The following is a 10,933-nucleotide window of genomic DNA, read 5'->3' as shown; positions in this document are numbered from 1 at the left end:
TGTAGAGCAGTGCCTGTGCTTTGAGAGGTCTGGAAAAAGAAAAAATTACTTAGACATTCCAAATATAGGTTTTCATAGATGCAAAAGGACTATAGACAGACTCAGTTAAGGTAAAGATTGTCCTTTGTCAGGGAAGGTGCTGCCATAAGATATGACTACTCATCATCAATTACTTTTAGTTAAAAAGTTATCATTTCAGATCATCCTTTGTGTTTACTTTAGGTCTCTGAGTTTGCAAGGCCACCATGCAGTCCTTCCCTGAGCTAGTCCGTTTAGCAGGTGGCCCCTTTTGTTCACACACTCCTTCGATCACTTCTCTCCCACCTCTTGCCACCAATCACTAAGTGTTTGGGGCTTGGGTGTGAGCTACAGTCCCCAACCCTCCTGTCAATTCATGAGCTGCCTCTGATGGAATGTCCCTCCTCTGTCCCACAACAGGAGAAAGCATCATCCCTGAAGGTGCAAGCAGCTGCAGCTCCATCACCCCCCACGGGCCTGGCCAGTGCACCCGCCACTCTCCAGAAGCCAGTGCCCTTGAACCAGTTTGATCCCCGGGAGGTGGACTTCTCCAGCTCCACCTGTGTGTCCAGGTTGTGCACCCTGACCTTAAAGAAGCTGGTGGTTTCCGAGGAGCTGGAGAATGGGCTTATGTCCATCTTGATTGCCTTGAAGATGCAGGGCTCCAAGAGCATCCTGAGGTCCCATGAGATTGTGCTGCCCCCCAGTGGACAAGTGGAGACCGACCTGGAGCTGACCTTCTCTCTGAAATACCCCCATTTCCTCAAGAGAGAAGGCAAGAAGCTACAGATCCTGTGGCAGGAGGGGAGGTGCTTTAGGAGCCGGACCATCCTGGGCTACAGGTATCTGGGCTACAAAACTCTGGCTGAGGGCACCATCCACATGGCCCAGGTGATGCAGTGACCTCCCCAGTGCAGCCAGGTGCTGAGCTTCTGCAGCAGCAATAAGGAGGCCTCCCCCAAGGTGGATGAGATTTGGATCTCCTCCCTGTCCAGCCAGCCCATCGACCATGAGGACGGCTCCAGGCAGGCAGGCCCCCAGGCCAAGTCTACTGATAGCTACTCTGAGGGGGAGTCTGAGAGCTTCTCCTCTGAGCAGGAAGCCAGCAATGATGCCAGGCAGTGGCAGGACCTGGACAAGGATGTCTTCCATGGGGGGAGCCACAGAAGGAGCAGAGTTTGAAAGGGAGAACAACGGCCATGACCAAGGAGCCAACCTTCAAGCAAAAGGTCATGGCATGGCTGCAGAGTGTCAGACCCCCTAAGGAGGTTCTGGAGTCAAAGCAGGAACCTGAGGGGTGTGTCTCTGAGGTGAAGGAGAACCTGGACCTTCTCTATGACACTCTGGAGAACCCCAGTGACTCAGACATGGAGGATAATGATAGTGCCATCAGCACCCGCAAGCCCAAGGGCAAGCCATATTTCAAAGGCCTGTCACATTCCAGCTGGCAGATGAAGACAGGGTGCATCCACAGTACCTGGAACCAGGAGGAGCCTCAGAGTCTTGCAGATGTGCCAGAGAAGACCTGGGCCCCAGGTGGCAAGCAGTCCAGTGACAGAGTCTCAGAATCGGTGGCCTCCAGCACGTCCACCCCCCAGGTGGCCAAGAACTGGAGCTTCTCTCCGTTCAGCCAACACATCAAACATGAGGACAGCACCATCCAGGCTAGCCCCCAGGACAAGTCCATGGATCACTACTCTGAGGGGGAGTCTGAGAGCTTGTCCTCTGAGTAAGAGGCCAACAATGATGCCGGGCATGGGCAGGACCTGGAGAAGAACAACTTCCACCTGGAGGAGGCTAAGAATGAGGGGTCATCAATAGAAAGAAAGGCGGCCAAGTCCAGGCAACAAGATATCAAGTAAAAGGTCCTGGCCAGGCTGGGCAGGGTCAAAGTAGCGGAGAAGGCCCTGGACTCAAGCAGGAACCTGCAGACCACATCCCTGAGGTGGAGGAGGACCTGGACCTTCTGTATGACATGCTGGAAAACCCCAGTGACAGTGGCCTAGACATGGAGGACAGCGACCATGAGAGTGTCCTCAGCACTCGCAAGCCCAAGCTCAGGCCATCCTTTAACAGCCTGACACATTCCAGCTCCCAGATGGAGACGGGGAGCATTCCCAGTGCCCAGAGGCAAAAGGGGCTTCTGCGTCTGTCCCATGTGCCCCAGAAGATGAGAGCCTTGGGTGGTAAGAAGCCCAGCAAGAGAGCCCCCAGCACGCCAACCCCTGCGGCTTAGTAGGCACAGCCCAAAGACAGCCCGGAGGCAGGGACCTCCACCAGAGATGTGTTCACCAAAAAGCAGCTTACCGAGGGGCACGTCACTCCTGTCATCCTGCACTCTTGTATTCCCTTCCACCAGGTCCTAGGGAAACAGGCAGGTGGCCAGGGCCTGAGCACATCCCTGAAGGAGCAGCCGATGATGCGGCCACAGAACATGAGGGCCAACCGCCGGGACCAGCAGTGCTGGTCGATTCCACTGAGCCAGCTGCTGATCCCCAGGAAGACCGTGTACAACCAGCTGACCGTCATCTGCATCTCCGACTACCAGCTGCCCAAGAGCGTCATCCTTGTCAACACCCCGGACTAGCAGGGGCAGTGCCTGTGGGACATCCTGCAGCAGGTCACCCTGCCCGTGGTGTGCACCTGCTCGCCGCTCATGTCCAGGAGGCCTTCAGCACCATTGTCTCCTGGATACAGAGATGCAACTGCAATTCCCAGCCCCTGATGCCTTTGAAGATCGTAGTGTGGGAGGTGAAGCACTACTTCAGCTAGGTGCTGAGGCTTTTTGGGGAGCAGCTGTCCCACAAGACGCCCCGCTGGCTGGGCTACATGTGTTTCCTGGTCATCCCTCTAGATTCCCACCCCGTGGCCAGGTACCTGGGCTCCATGGATTAGCTCTACAACAACTTCTTCCAAGACCTGGCCTGGGGGCACCTGTTCAATGAGCTGGAGGGCCTGAGTGCCTTGCAGGACTTGGTGCACATCCTATCGAGAATCACACAGTAATTTGTGGTTGGCAACTGTGCCCTCCAGCTGCCCATTTTGGAGGCCATGCTCACCTCCAGGTGGAAGAGCCCCAACAAAGAGTCCTCACAGGAGTTCATTCCCTTTGAGGGGGTGGTAAATGTTGGAAGAGTGGAAACATCCTTGGCTATGACTCAGGTGGTGGGGGCCCATCGGGCTCCAGCATTATTTCACCCACCCAGCCCTCCAAGGGAGCCTCATCCACATACCCTCCTCTTGGTAAGTGAGTCAGGGCCTGTTCTCCCCCAGGCAGGGCTTTCCCTCCAAGCTGAAGGGGTTGCAGGTGGATTACTAGATGGAAGCCCAGCTCACAGACATGAATAGAGACTCTGATAAGTAAGACCTGCCCACCAGCAAAAGCATGCTCAAGTGCACCTTCCAGGCTCTGCAGGTCAGCAGGCTGCGGAGCAGCAGCAAGGCCACAGCCACGCCCACCATTTCCATGACAGTGGTCACCAAGGGGAAGAATAAAGTGATGTTTTTTCCCAAGAAAACCAAGGACAAGGCCGTGCAGTCCAAAAGCCAGAGCATGGAAGGCATCAGCCCCCTGGCCTGCATGGCCAAGCTCCCGCAGAATGTGCTGTCCCTTCTCAGTGAGGGTGTGGAGTGGGACGGTGTGAAGTCCTTGTGGCTGGCAGCTCAGTGGTGCTCCCACCTCAAGCACTTCCTCATCTGCATCTTTGGACTCTCCAAGTCCACCTTCTAACCCTGCCCTTGTCCTTGCCCCTCCACCTGCTCTAGCCGGGCACTGGAGGGACCAGCTGCTTTTCTGTTGATATTTCAGTTCACTACAGAGACAGACTCTGGAAGCACAAAGAGAAACAGTCTTCAGTGAGAATCTGCTCATAATCCGGAAATTAACACGGTGGCCTCCACTAGGAGCCCCCAAGTGCTCTGCTTATTAACCAGAACTCTCTGGTGGGTGGGATATCAAGCAGGCAGTGTTGAGCTAGGGAATCATGGAAGGTGCGTTTTAGACTCAGGACCCTGACACCCCAGTGAAAAGAGTTATTGCCTTTGGGACCTGCCCTTTCTAGAAGCCAGGGCTCTGCTTCCTGGGGGAGCCAGCTCTGGTGTGTGCCCAGACTCAGAACTGAGTGACCAGAGGCCAAGGTCTGGCCTCCCATTGAGGGCATCCTGAGCAGAACGGAGAGGTGGATCACCCCAGCCCTGGGCCCCAGTGTCCAACCAGCCAAGTAGCCCCAGCAGCACCCACTCATGGTTCCCAATAAACTCCAACCTCACTGGAGAAGGGAAAGGATCTGTATGGTACAGCCTACCCAGGGACGGGAGCTGGACAAACTGGTTGAATACCTGGTGCCCACATTCCTGACCCGGGACCCTACCTTCATCCCCACCTCTCTGTGTTATCACAGAACATTTGCTACCACCCTACAGGTGTTGGACCAACTATTTACCAGGTGAGCACCCTGCCCCTCCACCAGACCTCTCTGGTGGGTGGGATATCAAGCAGGCAGTGTTGAGCTAGGGAATCATGGAAGGTGCGTTTTAGACTCAGGACCCTGACACCCCATTCGGTCACCTGCTTGCTGTGAGTCTTCAGGCCACTGCATCTCTCTGAGTGTTTGTTCCTCTGAACACTGAGTAAACCAAGGACCAACCTCACAGGGTTATTGTACACACTGGGTGGTTCTCCCTGGAGGTGCCCTCTGGGGTCCTGGACAGTGGGGAGGTCTGCTGGAGGGGCTGTGGTTGTGCTAATTCCTCATTTTCACTTCCTCATGTCAAATCTTCTGCCTCATTTGTGATTCTCCTTGGGCCTTGGCATAATCTCTCTTCTCATTTGACAAAGAGATTGGAGATTCCATTAGGGTCCCTGTCCTGGGTGAAGCCAGAACAGAAACCCCAGGAGTGAGCAGTGGGGCTGCAGGCTCACTCAGTTGTCTTTGATGGGGCTGGTTTGAACTCCTTCATTCAGAAAATATATTAGAAGCCAGGCCAGTACAAACAAATCTCTAGGCACTGACCATAATCCAGTGCACAGAGCAAACCCCAACCCTACACCCCAGAGCTTCCTGCTCACCAGGAGTGATTCAGCCACACTAGCTGCACAGGCAGGTAACGTCCACAGGATCGTCCATGTGATGTCCTTCTGGCCTCCTCTACCAATGGCTGCATCTTTCCATGTTGTCAAGAGGACGGTGAACCTCAGGACCAGCAGAAACAGTGAGTGGGCTTTGGATCAGAGCTGTGATGGCAGGATGGGGACTGTGAATTAAAGGTGCTAGCAAAACCCTGGATGCCACACATCATGGGGTTTCTGCAAGAAGGTTGAGGTCTGAGGAGTTGTCCTAGAAAAAAGGAAAGGAGTCAGAGAGAGCTGTGGGTGTTGATTTTGTGGTGTGGGAGAGCATGGGAGAGGTCAATTGGCACAGCCAGCCCCTCAGAAAATCCACCCCATCCCAGCGTAATCCCAATCCTGCCTCCACCCCTATCCAGGGACCCATACAGGGGGTGTGAGGAGCACCCTGCTTGCTTATCTGGTAGAACCTCCATAGTGGCAGCTTGGCTGGTGCTACCCACCCTGTGGGTGTTGAGTGTCAGTTGGAAGAGAAGAACCACACAGGAAAGCTGGTAAATTAGGCAGCATCATAGGTGCAGTAGCCAATGTTTGAGGTGTTAGGAAGGTCCTGGGAAGCCAAGGCTGGCGACAGAGTTAGTTTGTTTGCTCATTGGTCAGATCTTCCTGGAGCACCTACTGTGTGCCAATGAGTGCAATGAACAGAGCCAATGCCAGCTCTCCCTGCTCTCATGGAATTGACATTTGAGTGGAATGGGTAGTGGGATGGGGCAGGGACACTGAGGGAGCATGCCTGGCTCCCCTAAAGAGGGGACAGGTGGTCACCTCATTGGTCACGGCATCTCAGTCACAAAGGCTTCCTGCCAGCCTCTCCTGGGTGACTAGGTGATCTCTGCCAGGTTTGCCAGATTGAATATGGACAAAGAGTAGTTTTGGTTCCTGGATGGGGAGGAGCAGGAGGCACAGGACCCCAGGATCTCTGAGTGGTGCTCTTAGGGGTGAGGGGAATGGGAAGTATGGAAGGAAAGGCCGGTCTTTAGACTTGGCTGCCCGCCTATCTCTCCCCAGGGTCATCTCCTCCATCCTGGACATCTGGATTTTCATCAGACCCAAGAATTTCCCTGCCTGATGATGCTCCTGGCTTACCTAGAGCTGCACTTTCCAGGCTCAGACATGGAAAACCAAGCCCAGCTTCTCCATTCACACCTGGAGCAACTTGAGCCCACTGAGGCAGAGACAAGGGATGGGGAGGACCCAGGGTGGGTGGTGTGGGTGAGTGGGGAGTGCATGGGGCTGGGTCACACAGAGAAGAGCTTCCAGAAACTGGGGTTAGGCAGGATCCAAGAGTCACTCACATCACTGTCCCATGGCCTGCAGTCTGGAGGACTTCCTGGGATGCGGTCTTGAACTGAGACTTCAGTGATGGAGATGAAAGGTCTCCTTCCTGTGGAAGGCACACAAAAGGCACTCATTGTGATAACATGTTCTCTTCTTGGGTCTATAGAACCAGCTCCAGAGCAAGATGAAGGAACACCTAAAGAGGAAATGCCAAATTGAGGTCCTTCTCCAGAGACAGAGCAGGCTCCAGGATCAGCTTTCATTGAACTTCACGATGTAGAAGCAGCCCAGCCGGGAGTGGCTCAGCGGTTGAGCGTCGACCTAGGATCCAGGCGATCGGGGTTCGATTCCCGGTCAGGGCACATGCCCAGGTGGTGGGCTCAACCAATGACTCTCTCATCATTGATGTTTCTATCTCTGTCTCTCCCTCTCCTTTCCTCTCTCTCTAATCAGTAAAGAAATATATATATATAAAAAGACACCTTTGTTTAAAAAAAAAAAAAGGAAAAAAAAAAAGATGTAGAAACACCTGTACTATATGAGCCACTTACTTCACCTTGTGTGAGGCCTGTGGTCCCTGGTCCTGGGCAAGGGCATGTGTCAGCAGCCATGGCAGAAAGGGCTTCCCCTCCCCACTAATTGTACTTTGTAAAATTTTTGTGTTTATCTTACATACACTTAGAATTTTATTGTATTTTCTCTTATAATATTGAGTAAAACAAAACGTCTTTTAAGTAATATTTAATAAGATACTATAAGAAATAAATTTAATTTAAATCAAACAAGATTTAATGCCATGATCTTTCAAACTCTAAATTCCAACATCATTAAGTACATTCACAATTTTGCCAGCCGTCACATCTCATCAGAAGCACTCTTTGGCCCCAGAGCATTTTCATCCAGAGAACCCCAGGCCTGGTCTTCCATCACTGCCCACCTTCCCTGCTAAATCCCTGACAGTCCCTGGTTTTCATGTGTCGCCAGGGACTTACCTATTACAAATTTTCATGGGAGTGGAATCCTAGCATGTGTGGCCTTTGGTGTCTGACTATGAAATGGATGAGATGAGAAGACTGGTGGTGATGTGGTTCCATAAAAAGTTTTCATTAGGAGGGAAAATCCCAAAGAAGCACATATTATGTGTGGCAAAGAAACCCCAATATTAAATATTTGCATTAATTTGGGGGATGGACCACTCTGAGAATTATGACGTGGGAGTTGGAAATGGTACGGAAATGCCTGGGCCTCTGAGGCACCTTTAAAATCTTTCTTTTCCTGGACAAGCAGACTTGAAACTCTCCTACTGTACACAGTATAAAAGTTGTAAAGTCAGAAGTTTGTAATAAAATATTTAGCTTTTAAGGTTTTAGAAAAATTGTTCATTAGTTAAATAAGAATTAAATATAGGCCAGCCCGGCTGGACATGGCTCAGCTGTTGAGAACATCACAGGATCCAGGAGATCGCAGTTCGATTCCCGGTGGTGGTATAAGTCTTGGTTGAGAGCGTTGTCCCCAGTCAGTCCTGCATGGAGGCAGCCAATCAGTGATGACTCTCATCATTGATGTTTCTATCTCTGTCTCTCCCTTACTCTCTCTGAAATCAATATATATATATATACATTATATATATATATACATATATATACATATATATGTATGCATATATGTGTGTGTGTGTGTGTGTGTGTGTGTGTATAAAATATAAACCAAGAGAAGACACGGTCACTCCTTCTACCAAGAAATGCTTGCCATGAAGCAGTTTCCATGTTTTCACCTTTCCGTCTCAGGGCTGCAGTGTGTATTGGGTGTGAGTGTGGGGGAGAGGGTATCAGGGCTGTGCTCCTCTGTGACTTGGTGTCCCCACAGGTGGACATAGCACATCCATTCTCAGTGACCATCACAGACTCTTTGACTTTTCAAGCTCATGGCTAAGCTGCTCCATGGTTATCACTGAGAGGCCCACCTCCAGGGTGCAACAGCGGAGGTTTGTGTTTGGGGCTGTGACAGACAGTGATAACCATGTCTTAGCTCTGTATACACAAGGGTATACAAAGGACTTATCTAAATGTTCACCCCCACACTTCATCATATCTCAAGCCCAGAGGCATCCACTCTAGTGCTGGCAGCCTCAACAAACCCCAGGACTCTGACCAAGAAACACTTTTCAGAAAACTTGAATGTCAACTTTGTACCCTAAGTGTTGAAGAGCATGAACCCAGCTCTTCAGGTCAGCATCATTGGATGAAAATGGGCCACTGGAAATATTTGCTAGAATAGATACTAAAGAAATAACCCGGAAAAAGTGGGTTACAAGGCTTGATGTCAATTCCATCTCAAAGATATTACCCTTTTTATGAGTATTTTTCCACTGACAAGAACATTCCCATGTGATGTTAGTTGTATCATATATTACCAGAATAGCTAGTAAATTCATGTGACAAGATGAAATGTGGCAAGAGTGCTTGGTAGAGCCTAAAACAAGAAAATAGTTCTGTGTTTACTGTCTTCTGTTGTCCTTTGTCAGTAAAACAGTAATACAAGAAAAACAAAAATGGAAGTACCACTCTAGGTGTACATATAGCCACATGAATATTTCTGGTCATTTCTAAAAAGTGCATGTTACAACTACACAGACTAGTATATAGAATAAAATATAATCACTTGTGTTTATACTAAATCTTAAAGTGTGGCCATTGCATGGGTGTGTGTTAATTACAACATTAGAGTGACATTTGAGACCCTTGCACTGCTGATTCCATCCCATTTTTCCCTCCCCTAGGTAATTACTATCATCTACTATATATGTTTTTATGATTTTACACAAAACTTGTGCACCCACAGAAATAATTAGCATTGTCTTGCATATTTTAAATGTTTATTTCCATAGCATCACCCAGGGTGTATTCTGAAACTGGCTTTTTCACTCACATCATGCTGTGAGATTTGTCCATGTCTCTACACATACATACTCAAGTCTGTTAGTGCTACAGCTCTCATAGATCTATCCTATAATTGGTTGATTCTGCTGTTGAACATTTAGGAGAATTCTAGTTTTCACCATTATCAGCAATACTCAAGTGGACTTTCTTTTACTCTTCCTTTTGGGCACATGGATGACAGTTCTCTAGAGTGTACTGCTAAGAGTGACTTTCTGGGAGGAAGGCCCTGCACACCTAACTTCACTCGTGGGTGCTGCTTCAGCCATCCCCACCTCCCAGCTGCTCTGAATGTTGTATGCTCAGGGCTCATAACTGCCCTTTCCCTGGCCAGAGGGCTTAGGTGCTCCCCCTCCTTCCCTGGGATGTAGGGGCAAAGCCAGCGGGAAATAACTGACTGGCACTGGGTGGACAAGACTGGCTCCTTACCTCCAAGTGGGAATGATTCGCTGGGTACAATTTGGGTTCCAGATCTCCTCTCAAGACTAGGCTGAACTTAATGAGCTGAGTCCACATCTCTGCTCATCTCCATCGTCTTCTGAGGTCATTGCTTCAGTAAGCACTTTTCCAGTTCCCACAAGTCACTCTGCTTCCAGGGAATCTGACTCAAGATGACTAATATTGCCAAAGTCTCTCCAAAACAGTTCTTCCAATTCCTACAGTTAGGGAGAGGCGTGAAGGCTGAGAAAGAGACAAGCGTTCTAGGAGTTGGGGTTGGGAGGCTTTGAGATGAAAGAGCTTGTGATTTCAACAAGCTGAAAGAAAGCCAGTCTGGCTGAAGTTCTGGGGACAGAAAACACAGAATAATGCTGGTTGAAGCTGTACATTTATGTAGGAGTGAGACAGTAGGCCTCATAGGCTGGTGTTCATTTTTTTCCTAATTGTAATAGGAAGTTCTTGAGATGCTTTCTGCAGAAAAGTGATAGGGGGCAATTTAATTTGCGTCTCTTTGCAATTAGTGACATTGAGCATCTTTTCCTAGGTCTATTGGCCATCAGGATGTCCTCTTAGAGAAGTGCCCTTTTAGGTCCTTTGCCCATTTTTAAATGGGATTGTTTTTTGTTTTGTTTTTACTGTTGAGTTGCCGGAGTTCTTATCTATTTGGGATGTTAACCACTCATCAGATGTGAGTATCATTGGGGAACATGTCCTCCCATTCAGTGGGTTCTCTTTCATTTTGTTGGTGATTTCCTTTGCTGTGCAAAAACTGTTTAGTTAGATGTAGTCCCATTTGTTTATTTTTTTCCTCTGTTTCCCTTGCTGGGGAAGATATATCAGAAAAAAATATTACTAAGAGAACTGCCCAAGAATTTATTGCCTGTGTTTTCTCCTGGTATTTTTATGGTATCAAGTCTTACATTCAATTGTTTAGTCCATTTCGAGTTTGTTCTCCTATGTGGGGTAGGAAGGTGGTCTGCTTTTACTCATTTGTAGGTATCTGTCTGATTTCCCAGCATCACTAATGTAACAGTCTTTACCCCATTGGATGCTCCTGCTTCCTCCATCCCTTATTAATTGACCATCTAAGTGGGTTGTTTCTGGACTTTCTTCTGTCCCATGGATCTATATTCTATTT

The 10,933-nt window shown here is 49.3% G+C and overlaps 1 pseudogene; it reads left to right on the top strand.

Annotated features, from left to right (window-relative positions):
* Positions 1-597: 597 nt before the first annotated feature.
* On the top strand, positions 598-3,748 carry LOC148091723 (phosphofurin acidic cluster sorting protein 2-like; annotated as a pseudogene).
* The last annotated feature ends 7,185 nt before the right edge of the window (positions 3,749-10,933 follow it).

Source organism: Miniopterus natalensis, chromosome 13 (assembly GCF_054644295.1).
Source record: "Miniopterus natalensis isolate mMinNat1 chromosome 13, mMinNat1.hap1, whole genome shotgun sequence".
NCBI lineage: Eukaryota > Metazoa > Chordata > Mammalia > Chiroptera > Miniopteridae > Miniopterus > Miniopterus natalensis.
The sequence above is the reverse complement of the archived record's forward strand: the minus strand, read 5'-3'. Positions and strand labels throughout refer to the sequence as shown.